Source organism: Geotrypetes seraphini, chromosome 12 (assembly GCF_902459505.1).
Source record: "Geotrypetes seraphini chromosome 12, aGeoSer1.1, whole genome shotgun sequence".
Taxonomy (NCBI): domain Eukaryota; kingdom Metazoa; phylum Chordata; class Amphibia; order Gymnophiona; family Dermophiidae; genus Geotrypetes; species Geotrypetes seraphini.
Window position 1 is genome coordinate 74,667,705 of NC_047095.1, and position 16,307 is coordinate 74,684,011.

Consider the following 16,307-nt stretch of genomic DNA (forward strand, 5'->3'; position numbering starts at 1 on the left):
AATGTGACATACCGAGTTCCACCAGAATGTATAATTTAGTTTGGTAAAATCTTTCCAATTTTGTGTGATTTTGCTGCATGGCAACTCCTGTCAATATTAAAAGTAATTTATTATTATTTGCTGATATTGGACTCTGTGTTCTCATTGCAGTACCGAATAATATGGTATCATATGAGAGTCCTACGTGATTTTCTAGTAATATATTTATTTGGGGCCAAATTAAATTCCAAAAAGCTTTTATACAGGGACAAAAAAAAATTAAATGATCCAATGTCCCTACTTCTATTTTACAATGCCAACATCTATTAGATCTAGTATTATCTATCTTTTGCAAGCGCGTCGGGGTCCATAACACTCTATGTAATAAAAATAACCATGTTTGACTCATAGATGCTGACTTTGTTAATCTTAATCTCCAGGACCAGAATTTTGGCCATTGAGATGCAGAAATTGTCTGTCCAATCTCAATGCTCCAAATATCCCTAAGTCCAGTTTTCTTTTTTTTATTTAGAAATCCATTTATTAATTTATACCATTTTGCGGCTTGGTGACCCAAGAAATCCGTCTGGAAACATAAAACTTGCAAACTATATTGAGTATTGAGAATTTTCCATTCAGGGAACCCTACCTGAATGGCTTGCTTCAATTGCATCCATTTAAAAAATTGTGTTTTATTTAGTCTAAATTTATTTTGCAATTGTGAAAAACTAAGCAAGGAACCTTCTGATATGACGTCATTTAATGTTCTTATTCCTGCAGTTATCCATTGTTTCCAGACGATTTTAAATCCGCCAATTCTGATCCTGGAGTTTACCCATATTGATTGATTTAGGGATTTAGCAATTGGTTCTGGTGTCAGATTATTTATGTATCTTAATGTTTTCCAAGTATCTAATAAGATTCTGTGTTCTTTGTATCTTATAGGCATTGATATAGAAATTAAATGTTCTGGATTTAAAGGGAACAGGAGCCGCCATTCTAAATACAGCCAATCTGGTACATTTTCTAAGAGATCTGGGAGGATCCAATACATACCCTGTCTTAAAATATAGGCTTGATGATACCTATAAAAATTTGGAAAATTTACCCCCCCTTCCATAATTGGTCTTTGTAATGATACTAAAGCGATTCTTGGTCTTTTCCCACACCAAACAAATTTTGTAAGAATATTGTTAAGTTTTTTATAAAATGACCCCTGAAAAAATATTGGAATCATACTCATTTGGTAACAAACCACAAGCAATATCATCATTTTAATTGTTTGAATTCTTCCCCACCAAGAAAGATGTAATGGATTCCATTGCTCACACATTTCTGTTATTTTTTTCAATAAAAGTTTTTCATTCTCTTTGACTGTGTCTTCAATTGTATTTTTGATCATAATTCCTAAGTATTTTATTCCATCCTCTTTCCAAATAAATGAATATGGATCAAATAATCCTTTGGCACAATGAACATTAATTGGGAGGATTTCAGATTTATTCCAATTAATTTTATATCCAGAAAATGTACCGTATTTTTCTATTAAATTAAGCATACATGGAATAGTAATTTCCGGTTCTCTTAAATATAATAATATATCATCTGCATATGCAGATAATTTAAATTCAAAACTGGTAAATGAGATTCCCTTTATTTCCCTAGTTTTTTTTATTGCAATTAATAAAGGTTCTAGGACAACATCAAAAAGTAATGGAGACAAAGGGCATCCTTGTCTAACTCCCCTATGCAAGTTGAATTTAGTTGATAAATTATTGTTAATATATAATCTTGCTCCAGGAGAGCTATACAATGTCTGAATCATTTTAATAAAACCGGATCCTATACCAAACCAATGTAAAGCTTGATATATAAAATTCCATTCCACTCTATCAAAAGCTTTTTCTGCATCTAAAGAAATTAAAAAAGCTGGATCATTTATATTTTTTGCTAAATTTAATGAGTGGAATGCAAGTCTAGTATTGTCTGATGAATGTCTTTTAGCAATAAATCCTGTTTGATGTACATCAATAATGAAAGGAAGAGCTTTTGCCAATCTTAATGCTAATACTTTAGCCATTAATTTATTATCCACATTTAATAATGAAATAGGCCTGTAATTTGAAACCAGAGTAGGATCTTTGTTTGGTTTTGGTAAGACTATAATTATCGATTCTGCCATAGTACCAGATACATTTTCATTCTTTATTTGATATTGAAACAAATTTAACAGATATGGTAATATGATATTTTGGAATGATTTATAAAATTCAACAGTATAACCATCTCCACCTGGAGCGGATCCAACTCTAAGAGACTTCAATGCTGTTTCTATTTCTTTTAAAGATATAGGTTCTTCTAAACTTCCTTTTATATGATCCGGAATATTCGGTCCAATAAAAGAATTTAAGAAAGTTAATCCGTCTTGTTCTTTATTTTTATAAGAATTAGAAGTGTATAATTCCTTGTAAAAATCAAGAAATTGTGTTATAATATCTTTTGTGTTGGTATGTGTGTTACCTTGTATATCTTTAATTGCAATAATCTTAGATTTTCTTTTCTTTGCTTTAAGAAAATTTGCTAATAATTTTCCTGCTTTATTTGAATTGCCATAATATTGTACTTGTTTATTGAAAATATCTTTCCTCACAATTTGAGAAGAAATCTCATTATATTTAACTTTTACTTTTAACAACTCTTGTAATGTATTGTTTTCCCATTTTGTAATTAATTTATTTTCTAAAATTTTTATTTGTTTTTCCATATCTTCATATTGTTTTTTAAGTTGTTTTTTAATAAAAGCTGAATATGCAATTATATTTCCTCTCATTGTTGCTTTAAAAGCATCCCATAAAATTTCTATATTAATGTCATCAGAAGTATTAAATTGAAAGAATTCTTGCATTTTTGCTTTAAGATCTTCTAAGAATTTCGAGTCTGCTAATAAATCATTATTAAATCTCCATATTGAATTAAATTGATCATTATTGTAATTCTGAAGGTTAATCCACACACCAGCATGGTCTGAAATTATAATGGGATCAATTACTGCTTTTGATACATGCTGCGCTATGTTATTATTTACAAATATATAATCAATTCTTGAAAAAGATTTATGGACTTGAGAACAAAAAGAATATTCCCGATCATTAAAATGAAGGATACGCCATATATCTATTAAATTACAAGATTGTATTAAATTATCTAGTCCTAAAGATTTTATGATTTTACTTGGTTTTTTGTCTATAATTGGATCCATTACAGCATTGAAATCTCCAGCTACTACTAAATTAGAAGCAGCCAGTGGTAATAATAATTGTTGAATTTGATTGAAAAACTCCTTTTGATTTGAATTAGGAGCATAAAGATTAAATAAATCAAGGGTTGTACTTCCCAAATCCATTTTAATATGTACCCATCTTCCTGAAGGATCAAAATTTATTAATTTAAAGTTTGCAGTGCATTTCTTATTTATCAGGATCGCTACCCCAGCCTTTTTTCCTAAAGCAGGTGAATAGAAACATTTTGATATCCAACCCCCTGTTAACTTCCTAGATTCATTATCTGAGAGATGAGTCTCTTGTATAAAGTATATATCGGCGTTTTGCTTATGGAGAAATCCTAATAATTTGTTTCTTTTGATAGGATGATTTAAACCATTGACATTAATTGTATATATTTTAATATCCATTTAAAATTTTAGAACTATTTTGATTTAAATGTAATATAAGTTTTACGATCAGATATCCATACATTGTAATAATATAATTTCCCATTCCCATTTCCCCTCTCCTCCCATCCCACCCTCCCTCCCCCCTAATTAATAGCAGTGCACACTTGGCAACACACATATTAGATCGGTATCAAAAAACACTCCCTGAAAGTCCAAATCTGTTAAGATTCACAAATAAGTCATATATATTATAGTAGTTTTAAAGATAATTAATATTTTCCTTGACTTTTCATATTTCTATAAATCTGGTTGAGATTTTATGTTAATATAGACTTTAAATTAATTTATTATCCTATTATTCAATACACTCTTATTTTAATCTAAATCTAATAAATCATATAGTATAGATTATATTTTAAGTTCCCTTCTATGGTTCTTGTATATCAAATTATATGTTCCATTACTATTTTTGACCTTAATTTAAGTCTTATGTAAATATATTTAATTTTATAAATTTAAAAATATCACATTGTATAATCATATTATACTTATATATATTAAAATGAAATAATCTTTCATTATGTCAAACCCATTCATATACTGTTTTCTATAATATTAATCTTTAAAAACATGAAAAGATTAAAAGATATAAGGTATAGGTTAAGTATGCGACAAAAAAAAAAAAAAAAAATTATATTCCAGAGCTCCCCCCTTCAAACGCAGAAGTCTCTTTTATTCTTATATCGTGCTCTTTATTTACTAATATTTAATGTTCAGTACTTCCTTCTTCTTAGAAAATCATTCCTTCTTCTTTCACCGCCTCTTTGTATTTTTATATCCAGTTCAATATTCTTATCACATTTTGTTGTATTCCAGGTGATTTCTATTTTTCATCGTCGTTCAATTTTAAGATATAAGTTGGTCTTTGTTTCTGTTCCATTCATATTTTATTTTAATAGTTTATTATACAGCGAAGTAATTCTTTAATATCCATTCGAGAAATAACATCTCCTATTTATAATTCCTCTTTCCGGTTTCGTGAAGTCTTCTTATTCGCAGATTCTTTCGCATTGATGTCTGGGATTTGTAGTATTTGTAGTATTAAAGAATAGTAAAGATGTTGAAATACTGATTATCTTTTCAATTTGCTTGAGGGGTTAAATTAGTCACATGCATATAGTTCAAATAGTCTTACTGCTATTTTAAAGGAAGGAAGCTCCATCCTACAATCAATTCGCATACAGTTTTTCCTAATATTAAAAATTATAATTGAGATCAATAGAATTCAGCTGATGCCTTAACTGTTTCATTCCATTATGGAATACTCAGCCAGACCATATCATTAGCATAAAGATCGTTGAAGTGTAATTTTGAATAAGGTTAAAAACATTCTAAATCGTTACTATGGGTAAACAATATTATTTTAATAAGTGTATATCATAAAATAAAATAAAAGTTTTTCCAGTTAAAATAATATAACATATAATAAAGAGAAATTAAGAGAAATTAAGGTGACATTGGTAATTCTTGGCTTTGTATAAATTTTTGTAGCTCTTCTGCATTGTCAAAAGTTAAAGTTTTATCTGCAATAGTTACTTTCATATTAGCCGGGTATACTATACCAAACTTTGCTCCCATTTCTCTTAGTTGTGGTCTCAAGTCCAGGAGCTTTTTTCTTTTGATCGCCGTACTTTTTGCAAAGTCTGGAACAAAATGAATGCGGGCATCTTGAAATTGTAATCCTTTATTTTGTTTTGCAAGTTGAAAAATTTCTATAACCTGCTGGTGGCGCAACAGTTTAAAGATCAGTGGCCTTGGTCCTTGATACCTTCCTGATCTTTTTGTAGGCACTCTATGTGCTCTTTCAATCTCTATGGGGTACTTGGTTTTTAGAGGAAGTAGTTTAGGTAGTAAATTTTCTATAAATGCCACCGGATTTCCTTTCTCTGCTCCTTCCGGGAGACCAATCAGACGAATATTACTCCTTCTTTCACGATTCGATTGATCCTCCAACTCTTTAGTAAGCAAATCAATTTTCTTTTTTTCATTTATGTTGTTAGAAATTTCTTTTTCAGCTGTTATTAATCTTTCTTCCATGTCATTGCACTTTAACTCCATTAAATCCATTTTTTTATTTAACGTGGATACATCTTCAGTTAAATTGTTAACTTTTTTAGTAAGAAGTAAAAGCATTTCTTTGATTTCTTTCAATTCTTTCATTACTTCTGGATCTCCTGTTTTTGATCCTGTTTCTTGTTCAGGCTTTGCTCTCTTGCTGCTTCCCGAGACCGCAAAATCATTTTTATTTTGTTTTCCTGAAGCCATCGCGTTTTTTTTCTTTATTTATCATTAAATAATTCTTAAATCTCCACTTTTAGTAACTTTTTTTTTTCTTTCAAGGACTTTTTTCACGGAGCTCTTCTGTTATCCGACCTTCCTCATGCGTGTCCAAGCCACGCCCCTCTTTTTATAAAATGTTTAATTTATGGTTATGACATGTATAGAGCATTTCTAAAAACTATGGAAAATTTTATAGATGCTTTAATGATAATGGTTAGGTAAAGGGGAGAGGGGTATTTATCTGTTTGAATCTTGTAAAATTTTAAGTGATGTTTAAAGTGTAAAATGTTTTTATACTGTTTTCACTTATTGAAAGTATTAAAAATGAATAAAGATTAAAAAAATAAAAGACCAATGGTCTGTCTAGCCCAGTTTCCTATTTCCAACATAGGCCAATCCAGGTCACAAGTACCTGACAGAAACCCAAATAGTAGCAACATTCCACGCTACCTATCCAGGGGAACAAGCATAGGAGTAAAGTCCTCACAACAGAGAATCAAAAGAAAACCAGTGAAGGCAACCTCTATTAATTTCAAGACTTGACACGTATGTGTTTCGGCCTAACCGGCCTGCATCAGGAGTCTATAAATAAAAACTGATAGATTTATTTTGTGACGTTACTCTAGGTATCAGCTCAAATTCGATCATGTTATGATCACTGTTTCCCAGCGGACCCAACACAGGTGTCCTCCCTCCCGTTATCCCACTCTTCTGGAATTCCTCAAACCCACTCTCCACTAGATCCTCCCAAAAACTAAAACTATCTTTCCCATCTACAAAAGGTATATCCCGCACAGGAAAACTTGGAACATCCCTCCCCTTTAGAACCACAGCACTCTGGAACAACCTCTCATTCCCACTCAGAAATTCTAGCTCCCTCTAATCCTTCCGCAAAGACTTGAAAACTTGGCTCTTTTCAAAAATCTAATCTCCTCCCGTTATCTAGTACCCTGTTCCCTCTCTATCTTCTCAGTCCCTCTCCTATATCCCTTTGTAGTTCCTTTCCTCTCAACCTCTGTAAACTGTGCCGAGCTCTGCGCTTGCGGAGATGGTGCGGTATACAAACCTAAGGTTTAGTTTAGTTTAGTTAACTCCTGTATTATGTCTTGCATTCCACTAAGGACCAAATTTAAAATAGCACCCCTTCTTGTTGGTTCTCGGAACAGTTGCTCCAAGAAACAGTCATTTATGACATCTAGGAATTCTACCTCCCTAGCACTCCCCAATGTAACATTTCAATGTTGGGGTAATTGAAATCATTATATATCAATAGAACATAATTCAAATATCAAAGTAAAAAAACAAAAAATTATGTTTGACACAATATTGATAATAGTATAACAGTTTATATACCGCAGGACCGTGAAGTTCTATGCGGTTTACAATAATTAGAAGATGTTACAGATTGAAAGAATTTAACAATGTTCTGCCGGTTAACATTGATTGAAAGATGCTATAAGTTGAGTGGATTTAACAAAGTTAGAAACTAGTGATTAACAACTCTAGGGATCAGTTATTGTGGGATGAGGTTAGTTGCCTAAGTACTTTAGGAACAGATATGTTTTTAGGCGTTTCCTAAATTCCCCATAAGTAGTGGACGTAAGCAATTGTTCTAGATCTTTACCCCATAATGCTGCCTGATGTGAGAGGAGATGTTGATGATGTCTTTTGAATTTACATCCTCTAACCGTATCTGGCGAAAGACGTAAGAAGACTTGAGGCGGTCCAGAGGACGGAGACGAAAATGATAGGAGGCTTGCGCCAGAAGACGTATGAGGAGAGACTGGAAGCCCTGAATATGTATACCCTAGAGGAAAGGAGAGACAGGGGAGATATGATTCAGACGTTCAAATACTTAAAGGGTATTAACGTAGAACAAAATCTTTTTCAGAGAAAGGAAAATGGTAAAACCAGAGGACATAATTTGAGGTTGAGGGGTGGTAGATTCAGGGGCAATGTTAGGAAATTCTACTTTACGGAGAGGGTGGTGGATGCCTGGAATGCGCTCCCGAGAGAGGTGGTGGAGAGTAAAACTGTGACTGAGTTCAAAGAAGCGTGGGATGAACACATAAGATTTAGAATCAGAAAATAATATTAAAGATTGAACTAGGCCAGTTACTGGGCAGACTTGTACGGTCTGCGTCTGTGTATGGCCGTTTGGAGGAGGATGGGCAGGGGAGGGCTTCAATGGCTGGGAGGGTGTAGATGGGCTGGAGTAAGTCTTAACAGAGATTTCGGCAGTTGGAACCCAAGCACAGTACCGGGTAAAGCTTTGGATTCTCGCCCAGAAATAGCTAAGAAGAAAAAAAAAAAATAATAATAATTTAAATTGAATCAGGTTGGGCAGACTGGATGGACCATTCGGGTCTTTATCTGCCGTCATCTACTATGTTACTATGTTCATTCTCTCTTCGTACGAGAGACCCTTGAGGCCCGAGATCATCCTGGTGGCCGTCCGCTGAACCGATTCAATTCTGCGCACATCTTTACTGTAATGTGGCCTCCAGAATTGCACACAGTACTCCAGATGAGGTCTCACCATGGCCCTGTATGACTTCAGGCTTTCGGCTGATGAAACTTCTATTGATACAACCCAATATCTGCCTTGCCTTAGATGAAGCCTTCTCCACTTGATTGGCAGTTTTCATGTCTGCACTGATGATTACTCCTAAATCTCGTTCTGCTGAAGTCCTAGTTAAAGTTTCTCCATTCAAGAAGTACGTCCTGTATGGATTTCCGCTTCCGAGGTGCATGACCTTACATTTCTTAGCATTGAAGCCTAGCTTCCAGGTTGAGGACCAACTTTCCAATGTAAGCAGGTCCTGCGCCATATAATTCTGTAAACTGCATTCACTTACTATATTACATAGTTTGGCGTCATCGGCGAATAGTGTTATTTTACCTTGAAGCCCTTGAGTCAGATCCCCTATGAATATGTTGAAAAGGAGTGGACCCAGGACCGAGCCCTGCGGCACTCCGATGTATCTCCGATGTTTTAGAGAGGGTACCATTAACCACCACCCTCTGAAGTCTGCCACTCAGCCAATCATTGACCCATGCAGTTAGTGTCTCTCCTAACCCCATCGATTCCATCTTACTTAGCAGCCTGCGGTGTGGGACACTGTCAAAAGCTTTACTGAAGTCCAGGTACACGACATCCAAAGACTCTCCCAAGTCCAACTTTCTTGTTACCCAGTCAAAGAAGCTGATGAGATTGGATTGGCAGGACCTACCCTTGGTGAATCCATGCTGACTGGGATCCCGAAGATTCCCTTCATTCAAGATCGTGTCCAATTTGCTTTTAATTAGTGTTTCCATGAGTTTGCACACTCTTGATGTGAGACTCACCGGTCTATAATTCGCAGCCTCTGCCCTGCAACCCTTTTTATGCAGAGGAACGACATTAGCTAATTTCCAGTCCAGCGGAACTTTCCCCTTACTTAGGGAGAGATTGAATAGCTCAGCCAACAGTTTCGCCTGGACATCGCTCAATTCTCTGAGCACTCTTGGGTGCAAATTGTCTGGTCCCATGGCTTTGTTCACCTTGAGTCTTGCCAGTTCACTGTAAACTTCACCTGGTGTGAACTCAAAATTCTGAAACGGGTCTTCTGTGCTTTGTGTTGCCTTCAACTGCGGACCGTGTCCCGGTTCCTCACAGATGAAGACTGAGCAGAAGTATTCATTCAGGAACTCAGCAAGTGAGTCAGTAAGAGCTTTAAACTTAAAGCAGAACTGTGCTGAGCTCATAATATATCCAGGAAAGAAAATATCTACTGAAGATCTGGTCCTGGGAAGCAATTCCTTGTAAAGACAGTTCTAAAGGAATGCTGGAAGAGTCAGGCATAGGTAAAGCCAAAGCAAAGCCTGAATGAAAGTTAAAAAGTCCAGTCTTTGAGTAAAAATAGGATGATCTCGGTATCGATCTGATGAGGACGATGACGAGGATCGATGAATACCTCTTATTCACTTAAACCCATGAGAAATGATGCAATGGAGAAGAGTGTGTTGATGACAAGAATCAGAAGGTCGATATAAGATTGATGTCTGGTCGATGGGACATGCTCAGAAAATCCATGAGTAGTAAGAAGCTCTGATGGATGGCCTTGTGGTGAAAATTGCAGCGGGCCAGTACCAAGGGGTTGTATGCTAGCTTCAGTATGGAGTACCAAACTTCCTTCTGTAGGACTCATGTAGGCTTGCCCTGAAACATGTACAAGTATCAGTAAGCGGATATTCGATACCATCGGGGCAGAAGGTTGTCTCGATGCACAGAGAAAGCTGAAGAAACAGTGGTGTCGTTGAATGGTCTGCATCAAATAACTGGATGCTGTTGAGACCTACGGCACCTTGAAATATGCACTGGTACTAATGGCTGAACAGGCGGGAGTGGATTACTTCAATAAGGATACATACCAAAGAGGAAAGTCAACCTGTGAAGATGGAATGCAATGGCATTGATGTATGGTCTGCATGAAGACTCAATGCTGGTAAGACTTTCGACACCTTGAAGTATGCACCAGTACTAAAGGCTCCACAGCCAGTATCATCGGTGCAGCAGGTTGTCCCGGAATGGCTGACCTCGATGTACACCATGAAGAAGAGACAATCTGCGAAGCGACAGTGTTGATATGTGGTCTGCATCGACTGACTTGATGCTGTATAGACTTGAAGTATGCACCAGTACTATAAGCTCAACAGCTGGTACCATCAGTGCATCAGGTTGTCTTGGAATAGTCGACCTCGATGCACACCATGAAGGAGAGACAACCTGCGAAGCTGAGGAACGACGGCATTGATGTATGGTCTGCATCGACTGACTCGATGCTATAGAGACCTGAAGTATGCACCAGTACTATAGGCTGAAGAGTTGGTACCATCAGTGCATCAGGTTGTCTCGGAATGGTTGATCTCAATGCACACCGTGAAGGAGAAACAACCTGTGAAGCTAGGGAGTGATGGTGTCGTTTGGTCTACATTGAGTGACTCAATACTGTAGAGCAGTATTTCTCATCCCGGTCCTGGAATACCCCCTTGCCAGTCAGGTTTACCACAATGAATATGCAGAATCTTGATTTGCATACACTGCATCTATTATATGCAAATTTCTTTCATGCATATTCATTGCTGATATCCTGAAAACCTGACTGACAAAGGGGTACTTAAGGACTGGGTTCAGAAACACTGCTGTAGAGACCTATGGCACTTACTGGGAAGCGGATGGCCTCTTAGCTGGCTTCCCCGATGCCGGAATGTCTTGTGGTGATGATGCTGATGTCAATGCTTTCAACGCCAAAGGTTGTGAAGACCTGGCATCATCCATACTCGCGCCAAAGAACTGTTCTTGACAGAATAAAAGGGGTGCGGAAGAAAGAAATTATTTTAAAGAAGTAGTTTAAAGAGGTGTTACAGAAGAAAGCCACCAACCTTTGAAAAAGGCCAGCAACAAAAAACCTTAACTACCGTTGCACAAGCTGTCTTCACAGACGGAAAAGGTCTTTGACAGAAAAGTTCACTTACTTTACTTTTTTTTTTTCTTTACAAAACCCATCAAAAATAAACTTGAAAGAAAAACATAGAATAGAAAATAAAAGACACGAAGTGAGAAGGCAAAAAAAACCAACAACCTTGAACGGAGTTTAGTGAAAATAAACTTCTTTGCTCTGCAGAAAACAAAGAACTGAGGGGCTGAGGGAGGAGACTCTCAGGAGGGACATTGTGCTGCTAAATCAAACCTAGGGAAGGTAAAAGGGGAAATGGGAGCTTGAATATGGGGGTAAGACATAAGAAAAGCCATACTGGATCAAACTAATCTATTTTAGCACTCGTTAATGTAACGGGCTTAAACACTAGTAAGAATATATTGTGTATGTGAAGAATGAATGGAAGAAATGGCATTACAATTAGCACTACCGTGTTTCCCCAAAATTAAGATCTACCCTGAAAATAAGCCCTAGCATGATTTTCGGGGTAGGTCTTAATATAAGCCGTACCCCTGAAAATATGCCCTAGTCACTGGCAGCAGCGCTTCCCCCACCCCCTTGCAGAGGAACGCCCGGACGTGAGAAGGGCAGGTCGCGATCCAGCTTGTGCTGCTGACACTGCCGTTTGTTTCCAGGTATTTCGGCTCGCGGTCGGGGTTCGCATGGGAGGGCAGGAGGAAATCCGCACATACGTGGATGCCACACTGACTCATCACGTGGCATCCACGCATGTGTGGATTTCCTCCTGCCCGACAAGAGCAGGCAGTTGGGGGCAGGGCTGGGGCGGGCCTAGGGGGTCTGGATTTTAGCAAAATCTGGCAACCCTATGCCTACACCATAGTCTTTAATGAGAAAGACACGGGGGAAGCCACTGCTTGCCCTGTATCGGTAGCATGGAATATTGCTACACCTTGGGTTTTGGCTAACGTGACCATTTATTTTTTTCATCAAAACAGGACATCTATTAATTATCAATCCCGCCCTAGCCCCGTCCCTAATCCCGCCCTAGCCCCACCCCCAATTTCTTCCATTCATTTTTCATGTATGCATAATATCTTATTAATTCATAATGGTAACCATAAAATTTTAAAACCCCCACAAAGGACACTATACACAGAGAAAATGTTAATTATCATTTATATTTTGGGGGGGGGTTTCAAAGATGTCAATGCAGATGACTTTAAAATATGCAGTGTCACTTCAGTAACTATAGAAAAATAGACAAATATAGTGCAAAATATAGACAGCAGATGTAAATTCTCAAAACTGACACATTTTGATCACTAAATTGAAAATAAAATCATTTTTTCTACCTTTGCTGTCTGGTGATTTCATGAGTCTCTGGTTGCGTTTCCTTCCGACTGTGCATCCTTTCTTTCTTTCTGCACTCAGGCCCAACAAATGTCCTTCTATTCCCTCCCTCCGTCCTTCTTATGTCCTTAGTGCCCCCAGTGCCTCCTTCCCATGTCCTTAGTACCCCTTCCTATGTCCTTAGTGCCCCCAGAGACTCCTTCCTATGTCCCCCTCATTGCCTTCCAGCCAGTCTATCTCCCTCCCTCCAGTGCCAAAGCCTGCCCCCCCCTCCCTAACCACTGAAGCCTGGCCTACCGCCACTTCAACACCCCCCCCAGTCCGCCAATGCTGTCGCCCGCCGCAACTGAAGAGAAGGAAGGTCTAGGTGCTGGCCCACAAACCTTCTTTCCGTCAATTCTGACGTTGGAGAGGAAGTTCCGGGCCAGCCAGAGCAGAACGTACGCAGGTAAGGCTAGACTCAGTTAGGGCTCAGATCTTTGACCTAGGGGCCGCTGGGGGAGCAAACTGCTGGGTACAATGGTCTGACCCAGCAGCGGCAAATCTTATGTTCCTATGAACCTTCTTTCTCTTCAGTTGCGGCGATGGACCGGGGGGAGGGGGGGAGGTTTGAAGCGGCGGTAGGCCAGGCTTCGGCACGTAGGTAGCAGCAATGGGGTCCGGTCCGGGAGGGGGGGGGGGGTGGGCAGGCTTCGGCGAAGGAGGGAGGCAGATAGGCTGGCTTTGGCACGGCAAGGAGGGAGGGAGGGGATGCGATCGCCTGTCCCGTTGTCCCCCTGACAACGGGACATTTCGGTGTCCCGAAGCTGTGCGTGGGGACAACGGGACGGTCCTTTTCAAAACAGGACATATGGTCACCTTAGTTTTGGCCAGGTACTAGTGACCTGGACTGGCTTGATGGACTCAGTAAGGCTATTCTTATGTAGCCAGCAACACACACAGAATCGGGCTGCTCTACTTTACAAGGGCGTCACTGAATCAGAGGCCCAGCCTAGCCCCGCCCCCGTCTCCTCCCGCTCTTTCTCATACCTGAGGTCGCTCCTTCTCGATGCCCCGCCTCCAATGACACCACTTCCCTCCCTCTCGCGCCGGAAACAGGAAGGCTAGTCAGAGGGAGGCCGTGGGCGGTGTCCCGTGGGAGCGCACGAGCCTCTCTCTCGGTGGCCCCTTCTTATGCGGGGTCCTCCGCGACCAACCCCCGAACGCTGTGTGCTCCTCCTTTGAAGGAGACCGCGCAGCCGCATTTGCTCTCTGTCGGGGCTCCACGACCACCGGCGTCAGAAGCACGTGAGATACTGACGCAGGCGTGCGGCTAGACCCACGCGCCAGTGGGTGCGCTGATGGGTTCTGCTGTCGGTAGCCCGCGCGGACAAGGAGTTAGTGCGGCTGCGCAGACTCGCTGAAGCGAGGACGCCGCAATTTTGAAATACTTGAGGCGGGAGTTTAGTTCGGTTACACAAATTAATTCTAGATGTAGAGTTGGAGGCGTAGCTGAGGCAGACTACTACGGTACTCCCTATCACTCATTTTGCGCTGAAAGGCGTGCGCAGCGCTGTACATTTTGACATTTAATACATAGACCCTGCTCGAAGAGCTTACAGTCTAACAGAGACATGACGTATAGGGTTGGGGATGCAGAACCCAAGGAGTTGAAAGCAGTCTCAAAGAGGTGGACTTTTAACTGGGCCTTGAACACTGCCTGAGACTGAGCCCAGCTGGTTCCAAGCAAGAAAGGAGGGACTTACCAGATGACTGGAGCCCAGGGGGAGGGAGCGGGATAAGTGAAGAGAGAAAGTGAAGGGCAGCTGAGTCGGTGCATTTGGAGGTCAGTAAGAGGAGTCTGAATTGTATTCGGAAACAGATGGGAAGCCAAGAGGGGTAACATGAATATAGTGGCTCTCACGGAAGATGAATCGTGCATCTGAATTCTGGATGGATTGGAGGGAAGCGAGATGGCTAAGTGGAAGGACTGAGAGTAGCGAGTTGCAGTAGTCTAAACATGAGGTGTTGAGGGTGTGGATAGTGTACTCAGAGAGGAGGAGTCAGATTTTGGTAATACAGTGGTGCCTCGCATAACGGACGCCTCGTACAGCGAACGCTGCGCATAACGAACTTTTTGTCTTGCTCCCTATAACGAACTTCGTTTCACACAACGAAGTCGCCCGAGGGGCCCGGGGGGGGGGCGGAACTACTCTCGCCGAAGCCGGGAACAGCAGCACCCTCCTGTCTGAATGCAGTGTTCCATCATCTCCCTCCACCTTACCTTAGATGCCGAGTTTTCCGGCTTTCTTTTTCGGCCAGCCACACACTTTCAAAGAGAAGCACATGCGCGCATGCTCTGTTGTTCAATCTTCTCCTCTGACGCAACCGGAAACCGGAAGTTGCAGGAGAAGAGAACATTGATCAACTTCAGCAGCTGCGCGTGCACAGCTTTTTGAAAGCGTGCGGCTGGGTGAAAAAGAAAGCTGGCAAACTCTGCATATAAGGTGAGGTGGAGGGAGGGAAATGTAGGGCTGCAGAACGAATTATTTTCTTTTATATGTATTCTTATGGGAAAACAGGGCTGCAGAACGAATTATTTTGTTTTACATGTATTCTTATGGGAAAACGCGTTTCACACAACGAACGTTTCACATAACAAACTTGCTCCTGGAACGGATTAAGTTCGTTGTGTGAGGCACCACTGTATAGAGAAAGAAGCAGAATAGAAGAGAGCTAGCATAGGCCGTAAGAACATAAGTATTGCCGCTGCTGGGTCAGACCAGTGGTCTATCATGCCCAGCAGTCCGCTCACGCGGTGGCCCTCAAATCAAAGACCAGCGCCCTAACTGAGACCAGCCCTACCTGCGTATGTCCGTGTTCAGCAGGAACTTATCTAGCTTTGCCTTCAATCCGTGGAGGGTGTTTTCCCCTATGACAGACTCCGGAAGAACATTCCAGCTCTCCACCTCTCTCTGGGTGAAGAAGAACTTCCTTACGTTTGTATGGAATATATCCCCTTTCAACTTTAGAGAGTGCCCTCTTGTTCTCCCTACCTTGGAGAGGGTGAACAACCTGTCCTTGTCTACTAAGTCTATCCCCTTCAGTACCTTGAATGTTTCGATCATATCCTCTCTTAATCTTCTCTGTTTGAGGGTGAAGAGGCCCAGTTTCTCTAATCTTTCGCTGTACGGCAGCTCCTCCAACCCTTTAACCATCTTAGTTGCTCTTCTCTGGACTCTTTCAAGTAGTACCATGTCCTTCATGTACGGCGACCAGTGCTATACGCAGTACTCCAGGTGAGGGTGCACCATGGCCTGGTACAGCGGCATGATAACCTTCTCCGATCTGTTCGGGATCCACTTCTTTATCATTCCTAGCATTCTGTTAGCTCTTTTTGCCGCCGCCGCACATTGCGTGGACGGCTTCATCGATCAGAACTCCCAAGTCTCTCCTGGGAGGTCTCTCCAAGTACCGCCCCGGACATCCTGTATTCGTGCATGAGATTTTTGTTACCTACATGCATCACTTTACACTTATCCACG

At 40.1% G+C, this 16,307-nt stretch overlaps 1 protein-coding gene across 4 annotated transcripts in view; it reads right to left on the bottom strand.

The window, feature by feature from the left end:
- Positions 1–14,000, bottom strand: part of ST3GAL3 (ST3 beta-galactoside alpha-2,3-sialyltransferase 3) — a 314,095-nt gene extending 300,095 nt beyond the window's left edge. For 2 of the 4 annotated variants that reach the window (XM_033916727.1, XM_033916724.1), the window contains exon 1: positions 13,813–13,999. The gene's annotated coding sequence lies outside the window, so the exon portion shown is untranslated. Of the gene's footprint in view, positions 1–11,199; positions 11,328–11,616; positions 11,725–13,812 lie in introns of all 4 variants that reach the window. The other 2 variants (XM_033916726.1, XM_033916725.1) reach the window with 2 other exon arrangements.
- Positions 14,001–16,307: the final 2,307 nt, after the last annotated feature.